This window comes from Cupressus sempervirens, chromosome 10, assembly GCF_028749045.1.
Source record: "Cupressus sempervirens isolate cs-2001-9-10 chromosome 10, ASM2874904v1, whole genome shotgun sequence".
Taxonomy (NCBI): Eukaryota; Viridiplantae; Streptophyta; class Pinopsida; order Cupressales; family Cupressaceae; genus Cupressus; species Cupressus sempervirens.
In genome coordinates, this window is record NC_143127.1 from 690,861,868 (window position 1) to 690,881,195 (window position 19,328).

The 19,328-nt window shown below is 33.1% G+C and overlaps 1 pseudogene; it reads left to right on the top strand.

Annotated features, from left to right (window-relative positions):
* The window catches only part of LOC149535723 (LRR receptor kinase SERK2 pseudogene), a 57,284-nt pseudogene extending 39,223 nt beyond the window's left edge, over positions 1-18,061 (top strand).
* Positions 18,062-19,328: the final 1,267 nt, after the last annotated feature.

Sequence of the window (19,328 nt, forward strand, 5' to 3'; positions counted from 1 at the left end):
TACATTATGTACATAAATCACAATACTGACCTCAAATGATGATGTAGGTACCTCCATCTGGCTAAGTCTTATGCTCTCAGCAACACTCACGGTGACGTACTCCTAAAATTATGGATACATAAACATTTAGTCAAAACTAAATATATATTAATAATTACAAAGTACATAATTTGTACACTACATTTTTTATACACTATAAATTTAACATGTATATATAATATATATATGATACCTGAGTGGTATCCAATGTCACAAATGTGTCTATAGGTATGCCAGCACGATAATCATAAGATGGAGTCAAAAATAGACTATATCGAGGCTTGTATGGATGTGTATGATATGGCTCCTGTTCGTAAAATCAAAACACATAAAATTTATATACATGTGAGTCAAAATTGTTCAAATTATAAGTTAATAATAATGTGCATACATAAAAATAATACAAATTATTTGCCTTCAATCAAAAGTTCATACTGCATGTATTTGAGGTTGTGCCTCAGTGGTAACTGGAGTAGGACTTGTACTAACATCAATCTATGTAGATGCAGACAATCCCTACAAAATCAAATAAAAAGAACATATGAGCACATGTTATTAAATTCAAATTTGAATGTACATTTTTACAGTGTAATTCAAAGTGCATACCGTATAAGGGACACCAACATCTGTAGGTCTCGAAAAAAAACTATACTGCCTCCTAGGAGGAATAGTATCATCCATCCTCTGTTATTTGAAAAGTACAAATTAATATAGTTAATACAATTACACATGTATGTAGAAAGTAAATAATTATGTGTACTTTCTATTTATATTGAAATTAAAATTTTACCTACTGCTCTTGACTCTCTCCAGGCTTTCCCTACTGCATGAGGTCAACAAATGATGACATGTCTATATCGTCACTACCATCACCATGGGTGGCGTATACATCATCATCAAAATCTGCACCCTCACCATAATGGCCATCATGTACTGCACCAAGATCGCTTTGGGGGCCTATGCATATGCCTCCATAGCTAGTACAAACATGTCCAAGTGGAGGAGCATGTACTGCCTGTGTCCACTACTATACTAAATTTCTCGAAAGGGCACTCAAATGGGTAAGAGTAGATGAAACTGCTTGATGATGGTGAGGAGCAAGCACAATAGGTGTAGGAAGAAGTACAAGGGGCTCATCTCACCTGCAATTTCTCATTCCATCACTCAGCTTTGCCCCAGGCCTTTCTTGAGGCATCCCTCTACCAACCCCCTAAAATGCTTTCATATCAAAATAGTTGGGTTTCAAACCCAACTCAAACTCAGCCCATAAATTCCTAAGGAAGTACATGGGCACCTCATGGTTAGCGTGTGGTGGATGGTCAAATACCATCCACCACCACTCTCAAAAATGTGCTGCTATACGTGGATGTGTACACCACCTAATGGAAATGTGAGGCTTCTTATCACTAATTTCTTCACCCGTCTTAGGGTTTACAAAATAATGTTGAAAATTCCCTTTACCTATATGCAGGTTATAAACCTCTCTATATGATAAGTTGTCAGAGTAGAAGGCACGCATGCTTTCCCTCCATGATCTAAATGAATCAATGTCTAAATCAAAATGATGGATGGAGTCAACCACACCTTGCATGCTATCTGCAAGATGTAGTAGGTGAGGGGGGGTTCCTCTCATGTCAGATAGCCTCTATATCATGCATGAGGTCATTGAGGTTACGCCTCATGGTCTCATGGAGCTCATCTATGGTGGGTGGTGGAGGTGTGGGTGGAGGTGGAGGTGGATGTGGAGATGGAGGTGGAGATGGAGGGGGTGGAGGTGAGGATATGAGAGGGGGAGGGGGTGGCGATGGGTCCATCAAATATAATCTGCATATATGTTTAAACAACATAAAACATAAAACATGACAAAAATACATCACAACATAAAACATGACGAAATTACTATATAATAAAATTCAAATCTAAAATTTATCAACTAGATCTATATAAATGCGCATATCTTTATTAAAATCATATCAATTAAATAAATAAAGTTAAACACTTAAGTCAAATTAAACATTAAATACCAAATTTTTAAGTCTAATCATAAAATAATAGTCTAGAAAAAAATATATCTAGGTTAGTTAAAGGTTTCTTTTCTTAAAATAGTAGCCACCAAGCTAATTTTGCTTTCATGTACACTTATTTTGTGACACTGGAGGATTGTATGAATTCATTATGGATTATACATGTTCATCTCAGGATGAAACAAAGTTAAGATTATGACAAGGTTATGGTTTACAATTTTGTTATGTTAACGGTTTTCATGATGGCTAAGCTTAAGATTATTATAATGATTATGGTCCTTTAATGTTAGGGAACTTACCTAGGATTATGGTTTTTGTTAGAATTATATTTAGGTTTCAGATATTTATTATGGTCCTATTGTTTATAGGATATATAATAGATGGCATTAGGACGAGAGTTAAGGTTACAATTATCTAATTAAATCTTAGAGATAGAATTATGATTTGATTAAAAAATATTTATGATTGTAGTTTGAATCCTAACTATTATCTGCTTTTTAATGCAAACTATAAGTGTAGATCATGTCAGGTAATGAACTAATACATGTGAACCCTATCCCTAACCATATAATAATCCTAATTCTAATCATAATCCATAATTCATTACCTTATGAATCTTTGGCTATCCATTTTATTGCCAGAGTAATCCCTTCGCTATCCACAAAATGTTTCTAATAGATTTATATAGAAGACCAAACTGATTTAAATAAAATGAGTAGGAAGAAGAGAAACTTACGCCCAATATGAGGAGAGAATCTTTTAACATACTTGAATTCTACCAACCAAAGTAAGATAATTAGAGTTCCAGTTGTTGAGTTTTCCAAAGATTTTCTTGTTGATATAAAGACACATTTCATTTATATGTTAGGGTTTACTAAAAATGGAATCCCTAGGTACCTAACCACTTAATTATGAAATCTCCATCCAATACCATATTTACTACACAATATAGGGGACTCAATATTTAGCCCCAATATTAATAGATGTAGAGACATAAATCTTACTACCCGATACAAAGAAAAGATGTCCAATTTGATCATTAAATGACTCATGTTGCACTCTTCTAGCTTAAAAAGAATACAAATATTATCAACAAACTATGTACATTAGATACTTATTAATTATTTAGAGAGTAGATCCTCTAACTTTTAGAGACAACTGGTTATCTCTAAGGAGATAATGTAATGAGTCAATGTTCAACAATAAAAAATAAAGAGGATGCAAGAGGACATCCTTTCATAATTGATCTAGAGAGTCCGAAAAATTATGATCTAACCCCATTAATTTCTTTACTAAAACCCTAACATCAATCATAAGAGAGGACACCATTTGACATAATATTGGATGGAGGGCTTGCAACATCATCATAGTGAAACTCCATTCCACCCTTTTGTAGACATTTTCATAATCAATTAGTTGAGCATGCCTACACTCTATCCTAGAAATGTTCCTCAATCCAAAGTCTTCCAATAGGTTATCAAGTTCTCCAATATGCATAAATATCCTTAACAAAACACTTTTGTGTAGGGTTAATGATCTTGGTTAGGATATCTTCTAGTCTAGAGGCTAAGACCTTGGCAATAATTTTTTTTGATATGTATTTAGGAGTGTCCTGTCTCTAATTTTGAATAAGATTCTTATCTCCCCTTGGGGATCAATTTATTACTTGACCTAGGGATTTTATGAGCCCTCCGTTGATCACTTGATCAATTTTATGAGCCCTCCATTGATTACTTGACGTAGGGATTTCTCATTACTAATTTTTTGGATGGAGGAGCTGATTTATGATAGAAATGGGTTTATCACTTGGAATAATGCATCTTCATTCTAGGAATGATGGTTCTCATTTTATCCCTATCTTCTAAATCATTTTGAACTATCATCGTCTTCTAACCAAAAAAATTGATAGTAAAATTAGGAAAAATATCTTACTATATATATCACTAGGGGGTGGGTATTTCTTTTTATAGAATAAGGCAATATTTTGTTATGTGGCCTTCCATTCTGCAAAGGCAATAAACATTTAGGCTACCCATATAGGAAAATAGGAAACAAATAGGGGAATCTCTAGTCTCCAAAAAAAACTTTTAGCCACTTCCAACCCAAGATAAGTAGAAATTAGTCCACTCTAACATAATTATCTAGTTATGGATTGAGGTGTTAGAGTGCTTCAATACCCTCCTAATTAGATATTACATGATGAATACTCACTCAGGTTATAAAGGTTTAGGCATCCAGTGGAAAGACAAGTTATTCACTTCTTTAGATATATTCTTAGGCATCCAAGGGTGTAGTTCGGGCTCCTACTTGCATTGATGTGGACACGTCCACCTCTTGATAGTGAGGGAGGGTTACTTAATTAGATGCCTAATTCGTTCAAGTCTCTTCTAATTTTTTTATGATGTATCATTTTGAGACCTTGATATCAATGTTTAATTAGTTTTAGGATCAGGGTTCAATTTGGTGTGTACTGTTTGATTAGGTTTACATGCTTAGGTTTCAATTAGGACAAGAGTTAATAAATTGAATTAAGTTTTAAAGTGCTAAATTTGGTTTTAGATATAGAATTATAGTTAGAGCTTTTAGATTAAAAACAAACATTAATTCAAAAAAGTTAGGTTTGAATCTTGTTTTAAAGTTTTCAATATATTATTGAGTTCTAGTTTAGGGTGATCTGGTTTAACTTCTTAAGGTCAATGTTTAACTTGGTTCAATCTTAGGGTAACGGTTCAATTTGGTTAATGGTTGGGGAAAGGATTTAAGGTTAAATTCAAGGTTTCTACTGTTAAGTTGGGATATATAATTAGGTTTATGATCATGGTTTAATTCAATGTGGTTTATAAGTATAATATTAATTAGTTAAGGGCCAGGGTTACCTTTCAATCTAGTTTGATATATTCAATTTGGATTAGGGTTAACCCAGGGGTTAGTTTATTTTAGTGTTAAATATTAAGATATAATGCTTTGATATCACTCATTTTTTGATATTTTGATTATATCACCCCTATACATGTTGATAACTTATATGCAATGAATCTTACAAATATTATTTGATCTCATTACATGTGTTATGGTAATTTTTTTTAGTTTATGTACATGAGATGTTCCTATATATCCAGTGTTTTTCTTTTCTTATAATATAGAGTGTTCAATATATATATATATATATATATATATATATATATATTTTATTTTTTTTTTTTTTTTTTTACCTAAGTACCCTTCTTGATTATCTATGATGGACATGTCGTAAATGATATATCTCTATATGATTCTTTTGATATGATATGCATGGATAATATATATAATGAAAATTTTTAATCTTTCCTATGCAATAAATGATGTAATTAGATATGTGTACAAATATTTTTAGATTCACATGTACATGGCATGTAGATGTAGATATGATGCTCCTCTAGGATAATTTAGTTTAAATCATAAATAAGGTTACAATTTTAGGGTTTGACATTTATAAAATTAGTACTCAAGGTAAGATAGGAAAGTTATTTAATTATTTATATATTACCTGGTGTAGGTTTTAGCAAATTAAGATTAAGGTTAGGATGATAGTAAGGGTTATGATTAGAGTTAAATTCAATACAAATTGACATTATAGTTAATCCTAAATGACGCCCAGTCAAGGGATCCAAAGAACTAATCAAAAGTTTTACTAAGCAAGCAATAGCATACATACAATAATTTACATTTATAAAAAACATAAGAGATTGCATTCCTTAATGAGCACATTTACATTTCATTTTTAAACAATTATAAGTACTAAAAGTAAAATAAATTTAACACATCCACATGAAAGAATATTAACTACTTTAGTTCAATCCATTTAAATAATTTATATACATTTGTTCTGAATGCCACTTGGCAAATTAATTTGGAATGCACAATCATCCATTGTACATGTCACAGGGTATGAAAGGTTGAAAGAATATACATTTATAAAATAGTATACATCATCCATTTTTGATCCATGAAACAAAGTACAATACAATTTAAGTAAAATTATTTTAAATACTAGAAGTTTTTTGTTTGGATCCCTTGGTGGGTTGTTATGTGATTAAGTAATTAGTTATATATGTTTAGGGTTTTATTTATATAGTTAGGTCAAAATTATAGTTTGAAGAATGATTTTAGGTCAAGGTTATAGTTAAAACAAGGTCGAGGTTATATGGTTCTAGGTCGAGGTTATATTTATTTGTAAAATTACATGTTTAAACAATGAATTTACATCTAATCTAATCATTCAACATTGTGATAAATACATAAATTAAATACATTTCGAAACATCTAAAATAATTTTTTTTAAATAAACATTTACGAAACTATATTTTAATTAACAAATACAAAAATTTAAACATCTACTCATTAACAATGTAAATTTATAATTTTACGTATATTAAAAATGAAAAAACAATAAATTAAAATACATATTAAATTGAAAATTGAAAAAAATAAAGTAAAATAGTATAAAACATATTAAAATACCTGGTGTATCGAAAACTAGCAGTAAGGGGGTAGTCGGTAGGGCTGAAAATCGGGCTCCCATATGTGTCTCTAATTGGGCTCCCATTTTTGAGGTCATGAAAATGACCTCAAAAATGCCCAAAAAGAGGTTAAATAAATTTTTACAAATTGGGTACCCAATTTGTAAGTAATCGGGTACTCGATTTATAAGAAATTGGGTACCCGATTTTTAAAAAGTCAAGCACCCTATATTTGAGCGCCTCGGGCACCCGATCCACTTTTAAATATTGAGTACCCAATTTTTGAAATTTGGATCAGGTGCTCAAAGCTTAATTTTAGAAATGAGTACCCAATTTTTTAAAAATCGGTTACCCATTTCTGACAAGTACAATTTCGCGGATCTAACTTCCGTGGAATTGCGACCCAACTTCTTGTGGTCACCCAAAAAGGTAGACTTAACTGTCTTATGTAAAATCTCTTTACCGAGTGCATACTTCATTGTATGTTTTGTAAATCCTTTCACAAGGTGGACCTCATAGTCCTTATTGCTCCTAACATGGTAGATCATCAAAAGTTATCAATTGTAAGCCTTAATAGGCCAACTTTATACTGCAGTACTAAAGCTTTTGGGTATCATCTCCACCCCAATTTTACTTTCTATTTGGAAGGTTTCTAGGTTATCATATCTTGTGTTAAGTGTTATGAATATTTTACTACTTTCATTCTTCATGCATACAATTAGATCAGAATATTATATGAAGGATTAATTGGTGAAATAAGAAACAAATTTTATTGGTTCCTAATTCACCCCTCCCCTCTCAATAACCTTTCCTGCCTCATATTTCCAACATATATATCTATACATATTTTATCTATCTATATACAATACATATACATACATACATACATACATACATATATATATGTATATATAAACACACATATGTATGTATGTAGGCATGTGTGTGTGTGTGTGTGTTTTGGGGGGGGGGGGGGGAGAGAGAGAGAGAGGGAGAGGAAGATGTATGTTATATATCATATAGTTATATATGTCTTATGTGTGTCTGTAGAATATTTCTAGATATGCATGTCTGTGTGTATATATAAATATATAGATGCATGGACACAGATAAATACATATCTATATGTATTTCTCCATGTATATACACACCAATATAAATATATATGTATATATACATATACACATATAAATATGTGTATACATATGTGTGTGTACTCACACACATGTACACATACACATACACATATGCACGCACACATACATTCATACATATATACATAATTATATTATATAATTGCATGTATGTATACATAAATGTACACATATACATACACATACACATACATACACACACAAACATATATACATACATACATGTGTGTGTGTGTGTATCTCTATGAATATATACTATATATATGTATGTGTATTTTTATGTATGGATTTATGTATATGTATGTATGTGCTTGGTGTAGGTGAATATATGTATGTACATAAGTATATGCTACATTTATGTTTTTATGCATGCATGTACGTGAACGAATATGTATATGTATGTGTATGTATGAATACATTCATATAGATAATATTTAAGTTTGTGAATAGGAATAAAATAAGACCTCTTCTCAACTTTAATTCCCAAAAGGAATGATCCAAATTGATTAATTAGAAGAAAGTGATGCACAAATGGATCAAGCAATGCAAAATAGGGAGAAAGGAGATCCTATGGTCTTTCTATTTGAGAAGTGAGTACTTGAAATCTAAAATGAATAGAAGAAGACAAATACTTACCTTGAAATAGGTTAAATATGGAAAATGTTGATTTCTAGTGTCTATGTACAGTTTCGGCAATCTCAACAAAGTGTTCCAGAGTGGAAATGTTGAGATAGAGAAAACCCAAAAAAATTTAGTCATTTTGAAGGAAGGTTGACCTTGACCTTGATAGTAGGGTATAATATTACCCTGAGGCACAATTGTACCATGGAAAGCTGACCTTGACCTGCACTAATCTAACAAAATTTATGTTCGTGGATCTTGTAAGTTTGACGAAAAGGGTATCCAAATCCACTCTTCAATTCATTGTTTCACACTTGTATCTATAAGAAAATAGTTTTTGATGCTTGGATGAGGGGTTTGCCTTGGTCAAGCCCTAGTTTGGAATCAACCTTAATAATGGAATTGAAATACAAAATGATAGCAAGTAGTAGAAGTAAATCTAATAAGGACTATGATATTCAATAGATATGCAATTGTATTCAGTATGTAAACAAGTATATTGATATAAAAGCTTGAACATAACATTAACAAATGTAAATCAAAACCTCCATGATTGTATAATTTGAATCACCTTGAAGATGAACAAAGGATCTATAAGAAAAATTGCAACAGAGAATGTAACCATTTCCACATAACCCATAATAGATTTGAAATAAATATGTAATTGAAATCCACATGCAAGAGAATAGACAACATACCCACAAAAATTGTGACACAAGATATGCCCTGGGAAACCCTCATTAAGGGAAAAACCTAGCCTCCAAAAACATCCATCACCATGTATTATTCAACAAAAATACCATTACAATACAACCATGGAAGCCTTCAAAGCCATAGCTACCGTCAACCAATGTATGTGAAGAAGCATGAACCACACATCTCATGCCATGCTTCCAACCTTCACAAATGCTCCCTTGGCTAACCTATCAAGCCTTGTCCTACTTGACTTTTGCCTTTTTTTTTCCTTTTGTCTTGTCGCACCAACAACTACCCTTGTGGTTGCTTATATAGTACCAAGTCCCACAAAACCACCAAGTAGTATTACATAAATCATGTGCTAAAACCATGTGCTACCTAACCCATTGACCCCACATTTAATATTGGAATTTTAATTGGTTTTCCCACTATTAAATAATTACATGAAATATTATCACAATGTTACAATACAACTCATCAATTTTATCCCATGGGAATCTTTACATGTTGCATGTCCATCTATGTGCAACATTACATAACAAAATAAAATAATACAATATAAAAATATTATGCAATGTGTGCAACACCCATTATCTTAACAATCTCCCACTTGTTGTATACATTGCATAGGGTCAATGTGTAGCCACATAAATTAACAAGGGAACAATCCCTCCCAACATATCCACCATCATGGATCAAACTACACAAAGTGCTCCATCTTGTTACTTACAACAAAATCAAAGTATCCAACATCTCAAACATGAATGATGTCACCTCCTATTATGCCACTGCCACCGAACATACATAGAATCCATCCAAAGAGAAAGCCACCCAACCTGTCGCATTAAAAGATCATAAAATTCTATACCAACTGAAATGCCAAGCACAAAAATCTGATCCAAAGGTAATCACATGTATCCATAGTTGTCAAAATATCCATAGCTGAAATAGCACCCATAGCAAATGCCAAACCCATCCAACTATCCATACCTCCAAAGGTATACCAAGTGAATTACACATCATCAACATATCCAATCTATAACTTGAAATCATAAGCCTCAAGAGTAATACCTGCCACATATATACCATGAAACTTCCACTACAAAAGATAATGTCAAATCTATAACAAATTCACTCACAACATCTCAAAGAAGTGAATCCATGTAGTAATAAGGACATCTAGAATACATAAACCAATAACCTACAAGAACAACTCTCATAAAAAATCTTCAATAGTCTCCCAAGCTCTCCAAAACCAACATGGGAAAGAGATAAAGGAATAACCATGTCATCTCTCACATGACATACATGAGCACAAACCAGTGATCACAATCTCTAGCCAATCTCAAATCCAGTGTAAGTGAAACCAAACATCCAAGAAGATGACCAAGACCAAAGAGAAACCATGCAAATCATAACCTGTATCATGTCCTTCTATACACACCCCTAGATGTAAACTATGCAAGTATGATATCCTCCATAAAACCCCAACAAGAAGCCATAATAACACCCAAACCATACCATAGAACTAATCATTGATGTAAGCCTTTCACAAGAAGATCAAACTCATAAACCATTCCTAATCCAAAGAATATGCCTGATATAAAACCATCTCCCAAACTTAACAAGCATAACAACAAATGAAAATGGAGATAACCAATACTAAACCATCTCTTAAATGAACCCTCTAGAACTAACTTATGTACCATAGCTCAAGATCCATATCCATGAAAGACAATCATAAATATAATGCACCTAAGAAAAAATGATGGGCTATACCTCTCAAGTAATAAAACTGTCAAGTAGACCAAGAGTGAGGAATGAGAATGCTCATCAAGGTATCCAAGCCTCCAACAAAGACTCATCTAAGAACAATCTCCTCTCAAGTTCATATCAAGCAAATGCCCCTCGGACTTCCTAGCTGAAACCCTCAACCATCCCAACAAATACTTCTATAATCCAAGAGAAATCAACATCACCACTATCTCTAACTATCCATGAGCACATGTAACCAATCAATCCATGCCAACTCCAAATGAAACATAGCAATATCATAAAGTATCCAGCTTATGATCAATGTACTCAATACCAAGAAGATAAACCATGATCAATATCAAAGTTCCAACCATGTCCTTAGGAACATAAACATGACAACATGATCTTACCATCTCAACCAAAGAGATATCATGCTCCAAATGAACATACCATAACATGTCACAACTCTAAACATGTATCAAGAGTATACCATGAAATAAAAATAAAATCATCCTCACACCAAGGATAACATGCCAAATGAAAGCATAAACCACACCTTTGCCAAGAACACCATTAGTCCTCAAGATGAAACCATCTCCACACACCATGAAGAAAACCATCTCCACATACCATGAAGAACCATCTCCAAACACCATGAAGGTAACCAAGTGCACCATGCAAATGTCAAAAGCGCTTTTTAAGCAATAGGATCTAAGACAAACCTCCAACATCTACAAATACTCAATAAATATATCAATGCCAAAAAAACTCCCACTCAACCATGGTACCAATATACCCATGGCATCATAAAATCCATCTCCTACATGAAGATCCTCTAGGTTGACACTCACATAGCCAAAGTGGCAATACCAAGTGAAACCAAGATCTCCAAACCAAGAAGCTACAAACCAAACTAGGAACTAATCATGTATTTTCACCTCATCACTGTCACAAGCTCCTACTAAACCATGTATCCAAGATATCCATGACATCATGATAAAAAATTATCCTCTAACGATGAGAATCAACCAAGGAATCGAACCATCAAAGGACTCAAAGTGCACATCATGAGCTCCTCAAAAGAAACCAAATAACCATGATCTTCAACCAAGAAGATATACTGCCATAACCAAATCAAGAATCCAAACCATTGAACATTAAGGATGTACCTATATATCCAATCATGTCATGCCAAAATTTATGGCACCATGATTACATCCATGAACTAAGCATATGGCTCTCAATATGTCCAACCTATCAGCATAAAATGGTCAACCACATTCTTCCCCAATGACTATAACTGGTAACAACATCTCATCCCTTCTACATGAAGAAAAATCAGCAAATCATGTGACTTAGGGCATAGAAAACCCATATCCAAGCCACCAATCTGAATACACATCAATAATAAAAGATCAATGGGCAAAGACAACCCATATCCAAGCCATAAATGCAACCTGTAAGTATAGACCACTCACAACATTGTACAACTTCTAGACCCAACAAGTCATCATGCATATCCAAACCAAATACTAATAACCATATCATCATGAGATCAATCTGAAATATAAACTAAGTATACAATGACATCAAATCTTAAATCTCCAAACATACAATATCATAAACTCACCATAGTCAATATATACCATGAACTATTTAGATTAATATATCACCAAATAAATCATGTCAAGCCTACACCAAATCTAAACCAATGTGTAGAGCTCTCTAAGAGCTTTTTATTGACTACTCAAAGTCCAAAATCTGACTTTGTATGCCCAAGTTATGCCCTAATCTATGCTCAAAATAAAAATATCTGAATTTTTGGGCTCTTAGAACCTAACAAAATTTGAAAATCACATAACAAAACCTACACCAAGTTGTAGTGCTCTGAATTAGCTTTCCAATTCCTATAAGAAGTCTAAAGTCCAATATCCTAAGAGAAAGTTATGGTCATTTTACTAAGACGGTCTTTTTACCATTTTCATTGTGATTTTTTTTTTGTGACAAAAATTCTGATGGGATTAAATTTTACAGCCATCACAAGCTAAAACTAAAAAACCTTTGCATTTCCTCTAAACATGGCCAAACTAAGGCATATTATATATCAAAATTTATGAAAATGTTCACCCAGATCCAATGGTGAGGTCTGTTTGTACCTAGGAGGTCATTTCTGCAAGCTCCCCCTAAAAACCCTCATTTAAATTAAACATGCCAAAAACCCCTTTGTCCAACAATTTCACATGCCCAAAATCTACCAACATCCCATCATAACAGCAAACCCAAAACCCTCAAATCTGCAATAAATAACTCATATATCTTGCCCTCTCTTTTATCCTCTCATGCATTCCTATGGATTCAATCTAAGGTTAAAATAATAAAACCATAGCTCTTATACCAATTGTAAGGAAACTTACAACAAAGAATGTAACAGTTTCCAAAAGCATCCATCACCATGTATTATTCAACAAAAATACCATTGTAATACAAGCATGGAAGCTTTTAAAGCCATAGCCACCACCGAGAAATCTATGTGAATAAGCATGAATTCACACATCTCATGCCATACTTCCAACATTCACAAATGCTCCCTTGGCTAACCTATCAAGCCTTGTCCTGCTAGACTCTTCCCTTTTTTTTTCCTTTTGTCTTGTTACACCAACAACTACCCTTGTGGCTACTTATATAGTAGAAAGTCCCACAAAACCACCAAGTGGTATTACATAAACCATGTGCTACCTAACCCATTGACTCCATATTTAATATTAGAATTTTAATTGTTTTCCACAATATTAAATAATTATATGAAATATTATCACAATGTTACAACACAACTCATCAAGTATATCCCACAGAAATCTTTACATGTTGCACATCCATCTATGTACAACATTACATAACAAAATAGAATAATACAATATAACAATATTATGTAATTTGTGCAACACCCATTATGTCAATAGGATCTTGAAGGAAGATCACACCACCATGATGGCTAGATCTAGGGTTTGAATGATGAATCTTGAATACTTGAACCAAATCCCTTCAAAGGCTTGAGTGCTTCAATCCTTGATCTTCAATGGAAAACTTGAATGCTTGAATGATGAAATGCTTGATAATATCACCTTATGAAAATTAGGTAGTTGCTCATAAATTTTCTCATAGTCCGTAGATGGTTCATAGAAAGTGCATGAATCATAGATGTCCAAATGAGGGAAGAAGGCTTCCTTATATACAGACCTAGGGCACAAACTCCTAGAGAAGGATGACATGGGTGCATTAAATACCAATGAACATTAACCCCTAGAAATTCACTTAGATTAAATGTAATTTAAGAGTATACCATTCTAAAACCTAAAATGGCTGATGCGGAAGTGGGAAAATGAAACTTTCCAAAGCCTGATATCTCAAAACCTCCAAAAATTGAAAAATGTACTTGGGTTCAGGGATGAGTTTGACCCTACCCTAGGTTAGGGTTGAGATCATCCACAACCTAGGTTAGGGTTGAGGTTGACCTTGACCTAAAAGGATGTCCTTGACCTAGAAAGTCAAAGTCCTCAGTTTCGCAAAGAAAGTTGTTAGCAATAAGCTAGAAATAGAGAGAGAGAGAGAGAGAGAGAGAGAGAGAGAGAGAGAGAGAGAGAGAGAGAGAGAAGCATAATATGGAAAAAACTACCAAATCCATGCAAAGACCTATTTAAGGAACTTGACATGACCCCAAACTACTTAGTCGATGGGATAGACACTCTTAACATGGAAGTTCTTCCATTTTAAGATGATACATTTAGCCCCCACTTTAGCAAGAGTGTGAACTCAATGCAAACTCTTGGTAAAGTAGAAGAAAGAAGAGATCCATGTGGATTCGTAATGAAATAAAATAACACTTAGCTAAAGACACAAGCCCCTAGGCTAAGGATTCTAATTCAACATACATGCACAAGGGTGTAAAAACAAACAAACCAAAAAACATAAAAGAAAAGGGTTAGTACTAAACAAACCCAAATCAACTAGCACAAGAAACCCTTGCTAATAAATATTTCTCATACTAATATCATATTTGGAATGATATCATAAAAACATAAAGGATTACATAAGAAAGACAAGATAAACACTATCAATAACATAGCTTCATGATCTAGTCCTACTAACATGAAAGAGAAAAATAATGAAAAGAAGTAATTACCTTGCCTAGTAAGATGCCCACCTTACCGTGAATCACCAAAAGAGAGGGAGAGCCCAATAGGTAGCCAAACCTAATAGTTCACCCATAAATTGTGCTTGCAATTATAAATGCATCTTTTGATAGCTTCTATAATACCCATAGATCCACCTTCTTGTATCATTATGAATATGAAATGTGTGTCTTCTTGGGATTTAGAAACTTATGTGTGTTACCTTCGAAAGATTTAGCATATTAAAAAATGTGTATCTCTTCAGGATTTAGCAACTTATGTGTGTTAGCTTCAAAGGATTTAGAAATGCATGTCCCTTCAAGATTTATCAACTTATGTGTGTTACCTTTAGAGGATTTACCATATATATATAATTGAAAAATTTGTGTCTCTTCAAGATTTAACAACTTATGTGTGTTACCTTCTGAGATTTAGCATATAAATAAATGCTAAAATATAAGGGAGACCCTATATATGCCCCCTTCCTTATTATGGTTGTCTACAAGACATGATAAGGAAAAGGAAGAGGATACCTACTTCACAAGGCAATGAGATATCTTGTTTAACAATAATGTATACCATATTCTTAACAAGGAATATTGACCCCTACATCCAACAATATAGATGATCATGAAAAGGATATGTTACTTATGGAAAAAGGATCCTCAAAGAAAGAGATATTATCAACAAGACCTCCACTATAGAGGAGAACTTTTAGATAAAATATCTTCTTTCAAAGATAAACCAAACAAGAACAAAGAAAAATTATCAAGCTCCCTATAAAAAAGAGGAAGAAGAATCTTCAGATTAAGGAAAATAACTCTAACACCAAAGCAAGGGTAAGAGTTTATAAAGAACTTAATTTGCAACATAAAGAAGAGATGATGAGTAAGGACAACAACATCTCATAGAAAATATTATCCATAGTCAAAACATCTATTAGTATGATGAAATAATATTGTAATATAAATAAGTACTACTAAGCTAAGGAAAGTAGCTCCCTAGAAAAAGAGAAAGAAGAAATAATCTTGCCCCTAGGGAGGAAGACAAGGGACATCCTTTGTATTGCCATGCTTTTTGATACCCACATTCTAAACTTCCAAGGTAACTCTATAAAGTAAATTTTGGTTGGTTTTTAATTGATCATGATAGTTTATGAACTATGATCTGTGAAAAAGATAGAGTTGTGAAGATATGTTGAAGTTGAACCATCAAATTTAGAACTTCAAATTCTTCTTCGACTTCAAGATCGGGTCTCCAGACAGCTGAATTGTTAATACATTCCAAGGTGCAAAATACCCATGTGAAGTTGAACTCAAACTTGAAAAAAAGATTTCAAACTTCAACTTCAACTTCAAGTTTGAATCCAACTTCAAGACCAAGTTTCAATTTTTAGAAGCCTCAGTTTGAACTCAACATGCAAGATCACAAATGCAGATTCAAGTACCTAGTCTAAAGTTTAGCTTCAGATTCAAAGTTATGTTCAGAGAAATGATTATGGATGCAGTTCAATGGTTCAAAGATACAGGGGATTAGTGGCTCAAGTTCAAAACTAAGCTTAGATCCTATTCAAGGTTCCAAGTTCAAGATAAATGGCTCAAAGTTTTAAAGTGTGGACCTATAGATTATAGATCCAAGTGCAAGTTCGGGTTCAAGATTTAGTTTCACCAAAATTAAAGGACATTAGAAGGTAATAATCTAATAGGTGGAATACCACCTAAACTTGGAAACATGAGTAGCCTGTAGAACTTGAATTTAGCAAACAATGAACTTACAAGAGATATACCAAGTTCTTTGGGCAAGCTTTCTGAACTTAAATACCTTACATTACAGAACAAGAATCTTAGTGGAGCGATTCCACACTCTCTATTAGCACTTCAAAATTTAATTGAAATGTTAGGACCTTTATAATAATAACCTCAAAGGAGAAATACCATAATCCTTATTTAAAGTCCATAAGTATGATTTCACCAAAAATCTCTTTAATTGTTCTAATTTCCCACATAAGCACACTTGTGCCTCAATGTTCTCCTCAAGATCAAGTTCCTCAAAGATGTTAAAGATTGGAATCCTAGCTAGAAGTATTGGAGAAATTGTTATAATTCTAGTTGTAGTTGTAGTTTTCCTTTTATTCTGGGGCTGACACTAAGAAGTTTTTGTAGATGTCTCAGGTGAGGATGATCGAAAGATTGGTTTTGGGCAGAACTTTAAATAGATTTTCTTGGTGTGAGATGCAACTAGCAACATATAACTTTAGTGAGAAGAGTGTGCTTGGATAGGGAGGCTTTGAAAAAGTCTATAAAGTGGTCCTGAGGGACAACACAAAGGTTGCAGTAAAATGGATGATTGACTATCATAGCCCTGGTGGAGAGGTAGCATTTTTGCGTGAAGTTGAGATGATAAGTGTGGCAGTGCACCGCAATCTTTTGTGCTTGATAGGGTTTTGTGTTGCACTATCAGAATGGCTTCTTTTTTATTCTTATATGCAAAACTTTACTATTGTACATAGGCTGAGGGAACTAAGGCAAGGGGAATTTTTTTTGGATTGGCGTACTAGGAAATGCATTGCTTTAGGTGCAGCCTATAATTTGGAGTATCTTTATGAACATTGCAATCCTAAAATAATTCATAGGGATGTCAAAGCCACAAATGTTTTACTGGATGAGAACTTTGAAGCTATTGTTGGTGATTTCTACTTAGCAAAGTTGGTTGATACTAGGAAGACTCATTTGTCAACCCAAGTTTGTGGGACCATAGGTCATATTTCTCCAGAGTATTTGTCAACTGGAAGGTCATTAGAAAGAATGGATGTTTTTGGATATGGAATCATACTTTTTGAGCTTGTCATGGGACAACATGCTATCGACTTCTCATGATAAAGAGAAGACAATGTTCTATTACTTGATCATGTCAAAAAGTTGGAAAGAGAAAAATGTTTGGATACAATTGTAGATGATAACCTAAAGAAGAACTATGATGCAAGAGAACTTGAAGCCATTTTTTAGGTGGCATTGCTATGTACAAAAATCTCACCAGAAGGTCGGCCCACTATGAGTGAAGAGAAAATACACGATAAGTATCAGTGTCATGGTATGTCAAGGTAATAAAGATAATAAAGATTTGAAACCAACAAAATTATCAAGTATCGAGATTGAATAGATATCAAGCATTATGCTATGTTTCTTGAGATAATGAAAAGAAAACATGAAATCCATGTGGCAGAAGTAAACCATAAGGTGCTCAGTGATGACCAACAATAAAAACCACCATGGATGATCTAAGGAGTTGACACTCTTGGTCAAGGTGCATAAATGTATGGGAATTCTGACTTCGCATGCTATCTATTGATAGAATAAACTAATGTTGAAAGAATTAATGTTTTGCATGAGCACAACCCAAAGTAAAGACCATTAGGATGCTAGTCACACGATATGTGAATTCACATAAAATGAGTCATCACCAACATATTGCCACCTACAAAAAAGACATATGGGCTTCTTTTCTAATCGATTATATCTTTGTCCTTATCACTAAAACTATAACATGTGTGAAACATTAAAGTTTTATAAAGTAATGTTAGGAATAATAATGAAAAGAATATGAAGAATTAGTTATTATAACTGAAAAAGAGCATCAATTGAAAGGAAAGAAAAGGATAAATATGTGAACAAGGGAATGTGCAGGGGTTCTTCTTTTTTGGAGTGGGAGTTCTACAACTGCTGCTATAGGGAGAAGACCAGTCTAGTTTGTAATAGGGGAAGTAGTTTTATTTTAGGCATGTTGATTGTAATAGGAGGATAGAGCAATACTATTATTGTTTTATCATGTTTCTTAAATAAAGAGGAACATAAGTTTGTTTGGTCTTGTGGTCATGTACATTTATATTTCTGATTTGGAAGGATTTTGAGTTCTTTTAAATCTATTTTAGATGTAGTCCTCTATTACTATGCAAGATGTGATATACATAGTCTTGTGGTTATGTATTCATGTTTTTGCATAAAGATATTTATAGCTTCCTCTCTCTCTCAGTTTTCTATGTAATATGAAAGACTTGGTAGATAGTAATATGGTTGTTTGCTTCTTCTTTTTTATTCATTACCAACTTATTAATTTGATAATCACATTTATTCCATGTTGATGGATAAATGTCAAAAAATCCTCCATGTCTTCAGGTTAAAGACATAATCAATTTATCGCATTCATTGTATATATTTTACGAGTGAGTTGTACCTCTCAATTCAGAGGAAGATTATTAGTGAAATGATAATCTATCCAATTGTTAGTATATTTTGTTCTTCTTTGAAGCATATTGATTCATTGTTTACATTTCTATCTGAAGGACAAAATTGTTTACTAACACTTTGGAAAACA